The 11,168-nt window shown below is 38.0% G+C and overlaps 1 pseudogene; it reads left to right on the top strand.

Moving 5' to 3' along the window:
- The first annotated feature begins 2,349 nt into the window (after positions 1–2,349).
- Positions 2,350–10,207, top strand: LOC110368985 (annotated as a pseudogene).
- Positions 10,208–11,168: the final 961 nt, after the last annotated feature.

Here is an 11,168-nt window from a genome sequence, read left to right as displayed (position 1 = left end):
CTGTGAATGTCAATCCTTTGTCCCTGCTTCAAGCTCAGGGTTCTCTGCAAAGCCCTTAAGGTCACTATTACATTTCCTAACCTGTGATAGAGAGGCCTAGCTAACACAACGTGCAAAAGACACTATAATTAAGTTGGTATGTAATATGCATCATTAACTGGTAAAAAAAAAAAAAAAAAAAAACATTCCACTTACAGATACATAAAAATCACTAATAAATGATGATCTAGAAATTCCAAATGCCAAATTAAACCAGACTAAAAGACTTCAAGATGGTCGTGTAGATTTGAAAGTGGCAGTAAAAATGTTTTCTGTTGTCAAAGTCATCAGAAGTCATAGAAGGTGTCCTGCAGACAGCATCATTTCAGATCTTTATGAACGGTACATGTCAAGACAGATAAGCAATCTAAAACATTCTATCTTAAAGATACAATTATTCACAAAGGCAAACAAAAGGTCATCCTAATACTTTATTTTTAACCAGCCTGGCCTCTTCTTACTTTCATTTACAAACGTGTGAAAAAGTCTTTTGAGATTTCTGGCAATATTTTTTATTTATTTTTTTACGGCTAGCTGAAGCAATGACAGAATCACAGCTAAACTTAGCTGGATACGCATGCACTCGAAACAGTCTGCGTTTTAGTTGCAAGGAAATTAGGGAGAAGAATCACATGCCAGACTTAGTTTTTATTAACATTTTTATTTTATTGGCAATAAAATCAATAATCAAGAGTTTTATTGTCATTATGCAACCATAATAAAAATGTCGGTGCGGCACTGGCTCAGAATTCACATGAAACACAGAGACACACATCAAAGACATGCATGGAAAAACAGAATGAGCATTCATAGAGAGGACCCTGAAAAACCCACTATGAAAAAAAGCTAAATTCAAAGTTAAGCTATACAGCAGAAAAGAAAGACTCAACAGAAATAAAAATATTGTGCAATTGTTAAAAGAGACATAATCGGATAAATATAAAATGCTCAAGTTAAATGTGCCAAACAACACTTCCCGAGAAGCTAAAACGTGTGCAAAAAGTCCTTAGCATCTGGTAAAAATGTAAATGTTCAAGTCAAAAAAGTGCACATTGCAAATTCCATCTAAATAACGGATGAGAACAGCTGTTTTTCATTGGAAAGGCAATGGTAGCTCAGCAAGATGGTCCAATACACTCTCTGTTATATTTTTATTTGTTACATATTACATTTTCTCGAGTCATAGCATACATCTCATACCTCTTTGTTTTTTTAAAGAAAGGCATAAAACACAGCAGAAATTAACTGACAAGAGAAAGATATCTTATGTTTTGGTTCAAACAACATTTCATGGGTAGGGGTTGTTATGGGTAGTATGTTGATGGATCTTAACTGTAACTCTTCTTTTCAACCACAAACTCCACAATTAGGCCTACAGACAGAATACTTCAAAGCCTTTCCCATCAGCAAGCCCTTTACTGTGTAGCTACTGAGTAACAGAAATGTGTAAAACATCAGAGGTGATTAGCTAACAACTTCATCAAATAGTGGAAGAATAAGTACAGTAAGACACAAGCTTTAATGAAATGTAAGGAAAAAGACTTTCTACCACACATCAGGTCGTTTTTCAGCTTTTAGCACTGGTCCATATCCTGCTGTTGTCTTGTGAAGCTCTGTAAGTACTGTCACTATGTTTTGTAATCAGTCAGCATTTTCTCTCCCCCGCTCATATTAATTTGTGTACTTTCAGTCCTTTATGGAAAATAGAGTTTGCAATCCAACACACCTGGGACAGCAGTCCAGTGGATCATTAACCCATCAGGATGGCCTTTCCTGTTGGGAAATAGAGGGAGGGGGAGGGGGGGGGATTTCCTGGTTCTTTAATGAACCAGGAAATCCTCCAGGTTCATTAAAAACCTGGGTGCGTACCTCGCACTCAGGAATTATGAAGGTACAGAAGTCACCTTAAATGTGCATGAGCCATCTTAAATCTCTGCTTTATTTCTCTTTTTTTATCTCGATCCACTGTATATATGTGGACGCACTGTATATACCTCATGCACCTTCTTTTGATTATTGAGCCAACGTGACACGTGAATTTCTCCACTGTGAGATCAATAAAGTCAATCTTATCTTATCATATCTTAAGCAAAGTTGTGTGGGATGTTACTTCTTCTGTGCTAAGACTATATAAATAGATTTAATGAAAATCAATGGTGAATAATTTCAAATAAACTCAGTACAAAAAAATTGCCATTACTAAGGTAATACAAATAAAAACACAATTAATTTTATTGACTTTGCATCAATAGTCAACCAGTAATATTTAATTCACAAATCAATAGTTTTTACTGTCATTATGTAACCAAAATGAATCTTTGGTGATTATTGCATTACTAACTGCACACATTTTACCTTTCCTTTCAATAATAAGCTGCATTTTCCCCAGTTGTATCCTTTACAAGATAACCATTTTGTCTTGTAAATATCGGTGGAATGTAAATGTCTACTGATATGTTGTATCTTTTAAAACTCTGACTACAAATTCAAGCTTCCTTTTTGTTATTAAATGTTTTCCTAAGTAAAAAGACAGGGCACTCTTGACCTACCAGTTCCAGATACCATAAGTCAATTAAAACTCAAATAACTTTCCAAAGCTCGTGGTTATAGCCTGATATATTCCATGTGATAGAGCACATATAGCTTTTATGGTTCCCACCGCGCCTCTTAGTCATCCAGCTTATATTACTGTTCTAGTCATGCCTTTCAATGACTAGAAGTGTATATGAAGCAATTGTAGGCTGTCCTACAACCTGGTTTAAAATTTCCGATGTATTCCAATGAGGTTTGAGAGACAGGGGGCCTGTCTGTGTTGATGAGCCCATTATAGTAACAGCATTAGCATTATTATGGTAATACATGGCAATTAAACTTTATAATGAGGCTGAGTGATGGCAATCTGTTCTGAATGACCATAAAGAAGCATGAATTACTGAGCCCCCCCCACATTGGCCCTAATTAATGCTACTTAGCAAATCCTGAATCACAATAAATGTACATAGACATTAACTATAATAATAATGCTAACAACATTAGTGGGGATACAGCTGCATTTTAATGATTAATATTATTTTCTTGCTATTATTGCATAGTTTCAGGTTTGTGATACATCTAAAAATAGATCACTGATTTAATGACTATTTTCTGCAGTTGTCTGTGACATTTTTGGTGGGCTTTTTAAGGAAGTTTAATAACGTAATAATTAAGATCTTCTCTTTACTGTTGCTAGTATTAGAGTTGTGAAGACGTTCTTCCTTGACAGCACAAGAGAAAATTACTTGGAGATGGTGCTTTGCCCGTAAGCTTGAATCCAAACTTTTCTACCTCCCTGTTTAAACCACATGGTTTAAAAGACATATTTTTCTGAACGGGTACCTTTTCTGTGTTTTTGCTTTAGGCACGGACAGCACCTGATAGCTTTATATTCAGGACTTGGCCATGTATTTTATGTAAGTTTTAACATCACTCAAGCATGTAAGGTGCTTGCTTTTTGTGCTACTCATTCACAGTTTCCTCATTATCTCATTCCGCAAGCAACAACTGCCAATTGAGTTCACAGCCACAATCACAGGGGACACATGGCAGGGTCAGGCTTTAATCCCCTGGGCATACTTCCCTTCCAATGTCAACAAGATGAACTCGTATGCTGTTGACGGCTCAGGAGAGAGGCGTACACATGAGGCACTCTACCCTGTCCCTGAAGAGGATATAGTGGAAAGCCAAAAGCCCAACGTGTGAGGATGCTGACTCAAGAGAATAAGTCAATCTTGATATCTTGCCAGGAAAGCGGCCTCATATGGGAACGCTTCTGAGATTTAAATGTGCACGATGTCTCTGTGAGAGAAAAACACATACATGAACGCACTAGCAAAAGGAAAACAATATATAGTCCCCACTGAACGATAAAAATGATATCGTTCAGCGTTATTTCAGCAGTTCTGTAAAAAATTTAAACTTACACAAAGACAGAGAAGTTCAGGCATTTGTTTCAATTAATGTTGAAGGACAGTGTTGTCTTACGGTAAATGAAACCCCAAATTTTCAGATAAATACATCCATCCATCCATTTTCTAACATGCTTATCCCTTGTAGGGTCGTGAGGGGGGCTGGTGCCTATCTCCAGCTGTCAATGGCTAGAGGCGGGGTACACCCTGGACAGGTCGCCAGTCTATCGCAGGCTAACAGAGACAAACAGGACAAACAACCGTTCATGCACACACTCACTCTTAAGGAGAATTTAAAGAACCCACACATGCACAGGGAGAACCTGCAAACTCCATGCAGAAAGACAAATACATTGTTGTATAAAAACTATTAATAAAATGAACCATGTTCTAGAAACGTCAGCTTAATGAAAAGTGTCCCCATGTAGTGTATTTTGTTGGGCTTGTTCTTTTTTCTATGAGTTACTGCATCAATGCAGCGTGGCATGGAGGTAAACAGTCTGGAGCTCCTCTGGGGTCTTAAAGGAGCCCAGACCTTTACCTTGCCTGGATTGTTGTATGTGCCGTCTCTCATCTTTGTCGACAATGCTTCAAAGGTTCTCTGTGGGGTTTAGGCCAGTACATTCTGCTGTCCAATCAAGCTTCATGGTATCATGACCTTTAAAGCAGGTACTGGTACTTTGTGGCGTGGGCAGTCCAGTTAGCATCTTCATGAAGCCTGTCAGCTGTATTGAGGAATCTGTTCATCTCTGATCTTTCTCCGGAGTGAAGGTAGTGGAAGAGTGATCCTTTGCCTAAAAGTTTCCTCTGTCTCTGTCTCTGAAGTGGCTTGACATAAGAACAGTTATTGTGCATGGTGTCTCTTGAAACACTAACTGCATCTCCTTTAAGCCTCTTCCAAACTGTTAAATGTGATTTACTTCACAGATCTCTGAAGGCTCCAGCTATCCTGTTGCATGTACTCCTTTTTCATCACACTTTTTTCTTCCACTCGTTGACATTAAACTTTCCATTTAAATGCTTGGATACACTCAGTGAACACCTAGTTTCATCAGCTATAACCTTTTGTGTCTGACTCAAACTTTGGTGGGTGTCAGTGACTGCTTGACGACTGTGCAGTCAGCGTTTACATTTTTCTTAACTTACGTTACATAGAGATTTACTGAAAAACAGCCTCTTGGATTTTCATGAGCTATAAGGTATAGTCATCAAACTTAACTTAACAAAAACACATTCATAAATCATATCCATCTAATTCTTGTGAATCTGTATATAAGACACGAACTACAGAAATAAATTAGCTTATTATTTTAGCTTATTTATTAAGATGTACCTATTAATATTAGTATTGCATAAATACATAGTGAGCATAGCTGTTATAAAATAGTAAGGGGAAGAAATGCAAAAACAACAGCCTTTAGACAGATTCCACTAGTTTGAAGAGAAAGAAAAGTCTCCTTAGGAGAAATTGTTACACAGCTCTACATGCTTTAACCGTTAACTCAGCCGCAGAAACGGCTGCCCTTTGAAATGCCACTGCAGCAGCAACTGTTGATCTGCTTGAGCATGAGATCGCTAATGATACATGCAAAGCGTACCCTCTTAAAAGAGGCTGTAAGTAATGATCAGTAAATTTCAGAAGCAGAAGTAGGCAATTTGTTTGGCAAGAAATGCGGGCTCCCCTTAAAGAGGCCATCTTATTTCCCAGTTATGTGGATCAGTAGCAGCAGCGGCTGCTATGAAATAATTTATTAAAAAAATATTCCATTGACTTCTTTCTTTGCAGCTTGTTTTTGGCCCTGTTATAGCACCATAAAGATATAAAAAAACAAACAAACAACATCTTCAGCATTTTCTTTACTGCTTTAATTTTCAGGCTCTAGATTCCATTTTGTAGCTACTCTTAAAGTGTCTGAACAACTGTTTAATTGCTTGCTACAACCATATTGTTTGCTATTTTAGAAAAAAGGAAGTAGGCATTTACATACCTGTCCAAAATTTGTAGTTTGAACATTTAGCTACTACACATTTGTGCATTTTTTTTCCCAAAAGGATGTTTGCATAACACTTCTGTGCATAATTATGTTCCCTGTCTGTGTCTCAGCCACCGCCTGGAGTATTTCCACAATTTCCGCCTGCAGAGCATCGTGAGGATTGGGTCCAGCCTGAATCTGATCTGTGGAAAGGAAAAGCCTGTGCTTTTTTTTTTTAAATACAAAAAAAACAAACTATTATTCTCCTTCTGATATGGAGACACACACGACCACCATATTAGCAACAGAGAAACTGTGGAAAACGCTCTCTGACAGCGAACAAAGGGCAATCAATCTTTATTGCTTAATGATGTAAAACAGTATGACAGAAAATATGTTATGAGCTTGTCAGACTGTGTTATACTTCACACACATCTGTGCATGAACCCAGAACCACACGTCACATAATATTGGACATCAACATAAATGGGAAGAGCACAGTGTGACCTACTATTCTTTATTGCTTCGGTGATGAGGACCTCCTGTGTAGCAGGAGTGTTATGCAACACTGATAAGCTGCAACAACAACTAATAAAAAATAATAATAAAACAGCCCTTTCTTTCCTCCTGTAATTGACTTATCAAGTAAAACAATTAACTTATTGAGTTTTTTTTTTTTTTTTTTTTGCTAATAGGTGAGCCACTGTCATAAATGCTCATTCACCTTTCCCAACACAATTAAATTAGTCAGCTTGATCAGGCAGTTTGTTTCACAACTGCAATGCTGACTACTTGCCTTTACCCTGCCTAATGTGAAATATAAAATATAAACTGCAATGCCTTAATCTGTAATAAGATGTATGAAATTGTATAGGTTTGTGAAAAAGAAGTTAAATTACACTGTGAACAACGCTAGTTGTGCTGAGGAGACTCACGAACTGCTACGGTTCATTCTCTTTAATGTAAATGTCAAAAGCTCTCCGCGTAACTATTCATAGCATTATCACATAATTACACAAGAACACAGTTACTTAGAATAGTAACCATAGCCTATCAGATTTTTACATTTTATTACTATATATATATATATATATATGTATATATATATATATATATATATATATATATATATATATATATATATATATATATATATACACTCTTTTCAGCGAGATGTGAGAATTGTTCTTTACAGATGTCGTTGATCGAGTCTTAACAATGCTGCTAAGAAGAGGGGGTAAAAAGTTCGGTGAAAATGGTTTCTACAAATTAACTCAATACAAATGGAAGGCACACTTCGTAGATTTCTATTTCAACGTTATACACCACTTGGTGTGGCGTATGACAAAACTGCAATATAAAACATGGATGTTTGCGGCTGTGATATATGAGTAAAAAAAGTGCAAAGGTTCAAGGGTTGCAAATCCATCTACAACGCGCGGCACAGGGTCACAAATTATTATTTAGGAGTCAAAATGTCTTATGTATGTTGTTTACCTTGTGATTGTCTCACCATAGCCTTACTACAGTTCCTTTCAAAACCTGCATATTTTATCAGAAGCTCCCTTCAGATCACCAGCAAACCACTTCTTCTTACCAGAAGACGGAAAGATTTTCATGTTGCCTGTGTTGCTCTTTACCGTGGCAGCCCCAAAGCCCACATTGAGCCCTATCAGTTTTAATTGGCATTCTCGCCTTTGAAATGGAAGCCGTGATTATGCCTAGAGAGCCGGCCGCTTAAGCCCCCTCCTTATCATTGCCCGGGGTGCCTCACCACCACACAGCACAATATTCACCTACACGAACACACAGAGGCAGAAAAGTGGTCACGGTGCATTCCACCATGATGTCTAGTTCTAATGAAATATGACCTAAAATTATGTTTCTCACAAAAACAGAATCTTCATAAAAGCCTTTGATGAATGATGACTCCCCACACCTACCTGAGAGCTGCCCGAGGATGCGTGTCCCCACTAAGATTCAAACCCAGTTCTCTCTAATTAGTGTGAAGAGATGAGAGGGTAGAGCAGAAGAGGTAGCTGCCTCTTCCTCTACCTCCAAAGCCCCAGCAGACATGCAAACACAAGAGCTGTCTTATTTCCCTCAGTAAGAGAGACCAGTCGGCTCTAAAACATTCAGCATCAGCTTAGGGGTGATTCTCGGTGTCAGAAACTTTCTGGTGATTACACCAGATCTATTTTTTTTTCTCTCGTTTCTTTTTTTTTTTCTCTCTCTCTTCTGTCCAAGAGATGTGCGTCTCATTTCCTGAACTTAAAAGAGTGCATGAGAGAGGATAAAGTTGTGATGAAAAATAGAATGCAGGGGATGAAGAAGTGATCCCACAGCACAAAATGATTGAAAGAAATGGGGGAAAAAAACAGTAAGGACTGTGCCTGGTTTCAGAGCTTCTGTGACAGAGGCCTAAATGAAAGATTTACACCAGAGCTAATATGAAACAATCCATAACTTTTGCAAGCTAATGGCTTAAACCCTATCAGATTGCACAGTGTGATAGAACTTATCAGCTTTGTGCAGTAAAAAAAAAATCATTTTATGGCTGGCTTCCAATATGAGGCATTGAACAATGAGAAACAGACTTTGATCTTTATTTATGAGTGATTTAATCTTACCTACAGAGGCTTGCAGAAGGATTCATAGTCCTTGAACTTTTTCCACACTTTGTCACATGACCACAAACTTCACTGTATTTCACTCAGATATTTTTTTTTTTTTGTGATAGACCGACACAGCACACAAGTACCTGGATGCTCACTTGAACAATAAACTAGGCTGGAGTCACAGCGTTGATGCTTTTACCTGGAAGGCTCACAGCAGACTCTACCTGCTGAGGAGAGGGAGGTCTTTTTGAGTGCAGGGGGCGCTCCTGAAGACCTTTTTTAATCCAGTGGTGGCATCAGCCATCTTCTATAATGTTGTCTGTCAGTAAGGCCAGCTCTGGCCTTGGATGCCACCTTGGTCATGTACAGGTAGTTTAAAACAGGAGAACTGTAGCAAAAAATAACTTTGGGACAATGTCTCCCACCCCATGCACAACACTGTTGCCAAACTGGAGAGCTTCTTTAGACCCCTTTAGCCATGAAACCCAATAAGGTGTTTACTTTCCTGCAATATTTGCCACTGGTATATAACAACGTAGTTTGCACATTTGTTATGTTGTCATATAATACTTCCACTGTAATTGTAATCTGCATCTGGTATTTTTCACAACTGTATAGTTTTTTTGTACATTGTATTTTTGAATTCACTGTACCGTCCTGACCTTATTTTCCTTTTTTTTATTATAAATGTTTACTTATGTCTGTGTGCTTCTATTTGCCTATCACTTTGCTGCAGATGCAGTTTAATTAATTACAGTGTAATACTGGAGAAAATTGAGAATTTACAGTTGATTTTTCATTTAACATATATATAAAAATCTAAATGGGGCATGCATTTGTTGCTAGCCCTTTTAAGTCAATGCTTTTGAGAACAAGTGTTGTATATTATTGTCAGTTTCTGTTTCCTGTCTCTAGTTCAGTCAGGTTGGGTGTCAAGAACCAAGAATACAGCTTTCAGTAATGCCCCAGATTGTCACTAAGATTTAGGTCTAAGTTATTCGAACACATGGCGATGCTCCTCCAATCAACTCTGAGCAGTTTCTTTGTACCTGATGAAGAAACGGCAACCCTACAGCATGATGCTGCCACCACCACATTTTATGGATAGATAGATAGATAGATAGATAGATAGATAGATAGATAGATAGATAGATAGATAGATAGATAGATAGATAGATAGATAGATAGATAGATAGATAGATAGATAGATAGATAATTACTGTATTGATCCCAGATTCATTTGCCCGATAGCATAGATAAAAACATATAAAGTAGGATAAAAACATAAAAGTTAGTTTTCCTCCTGTCATGATTTGAGACTGAATACGAACACAACCACAACAGAGATGCATGTCTTTTAAGGAATTTATTGAGAAGATGATTGTGAAAGATGAGACCCACTGTCTTTACTGGACTGGAGCAAGATGATGGGGGCTGCAAGAGCTGGAGGACTGGAGAGCTGCAGGTGCTGCACCGAGAACCAGTAGCTCAGCAGAGACTTTTTGGAGGCGCAGGGACTGCTGTGGATTCAGCAGCACTGGAGAAACAGCCAAACCAGCAGCACGGCAGAGGATATACTTGCAGGCAGGCAGGCGGAGATGACGGGAACTCGGGCTGGACAAGGAAAAGGTGAGGCGAGCAGAATGAGTAGTAGTGAGCAGACGAACCGACAAGGAAGAGCTGACTGAGGGAGGTTTAAGTAGGAGTGCTGACAGGTGCAATGAGTCTAGGCTTGATTAAGGCTGACAGGTGTAGGTGATTACTGAGGTAGAGTGGAGACTGGGGTGTATGGAGGGTGAAAAGTGCCCTGAATATGTCCACGGTGCAGCAGGCAAAACTGCACCATGATACCTCCAGACAGAGCATCTTGCACGTTAGCCAAAAAGTTCAGTTTGGTCTTATCAGACCGGACCTTTTTCATGTTTGATGTGTTAACTTAACTGCTACTCTGATAGAAACTATCCTTCACTGGCCTGTCCGTTTGGAAGTATAGCCATACTATACCATACTATCTTTATTTGTAAAGCTCTTAAAAACAGCCGACAGCTGAAACAAAGTGCTGTAGATCGCTACAAACCAATAAAAAAAAGCTAAGATAAACAGATAATGCATGAAAACACTTAGAAGAAACAATAAAATCAATTTAAAATGTCTCGGTAGCTAACATAACATACTGGTTTAAATGCTATTTATTTAAAACTTGAGATATTGTTTTCTAACCAAACACTGCTTATATCTCAACCTTATCACCTACCATCACACCCTTATCACCTACCAGCGTGGTGTGTTGGCCCGAATGATTAATGTTCTCTCTGGGGAAAAAAAAAAAAAAGCAGTCTTCACAGAAAACCTGTATCTTTAATTATATACATGAGCACTCTAATTACCAAGTAGATTACTTTTTAAGCCTGGATTTTATTCAGAGGTTCACAAAGAAAGTTAAAGAGCCCTGATACTTATGCATTCCACAGTTTTTTTTTTTTTTTTATCTGGAAAAAAGAAACTTCAAAAAAACATGTATCATTTTCCTTCGACGTCACAACTCTGCATGACTTTAGGCGTTCGGGTCTACAGCATATTGCATCAACGAAATG

The sequence above is a fragment of the Fundulus heteroclitus genome, chromosome 5, assembly GCF_011125445.2.
Source record: "Fundulus heteroclitus isolate FHET01 chromosome 5, MU-UCD_Fhet_4.1, whole genome shotgun sequence".
Lineage (NCBI taxonomy): Eukaryota > Metazoa > Chordata > Actinopteri > Cyprinodontiformes > Fundulidae > Fundulus > Fundulus heteroclitus.
Note: the sequence above shows the minus strand (reverse complement) of the source record. Positions and strands in the feature narration are given on the sequence as shown.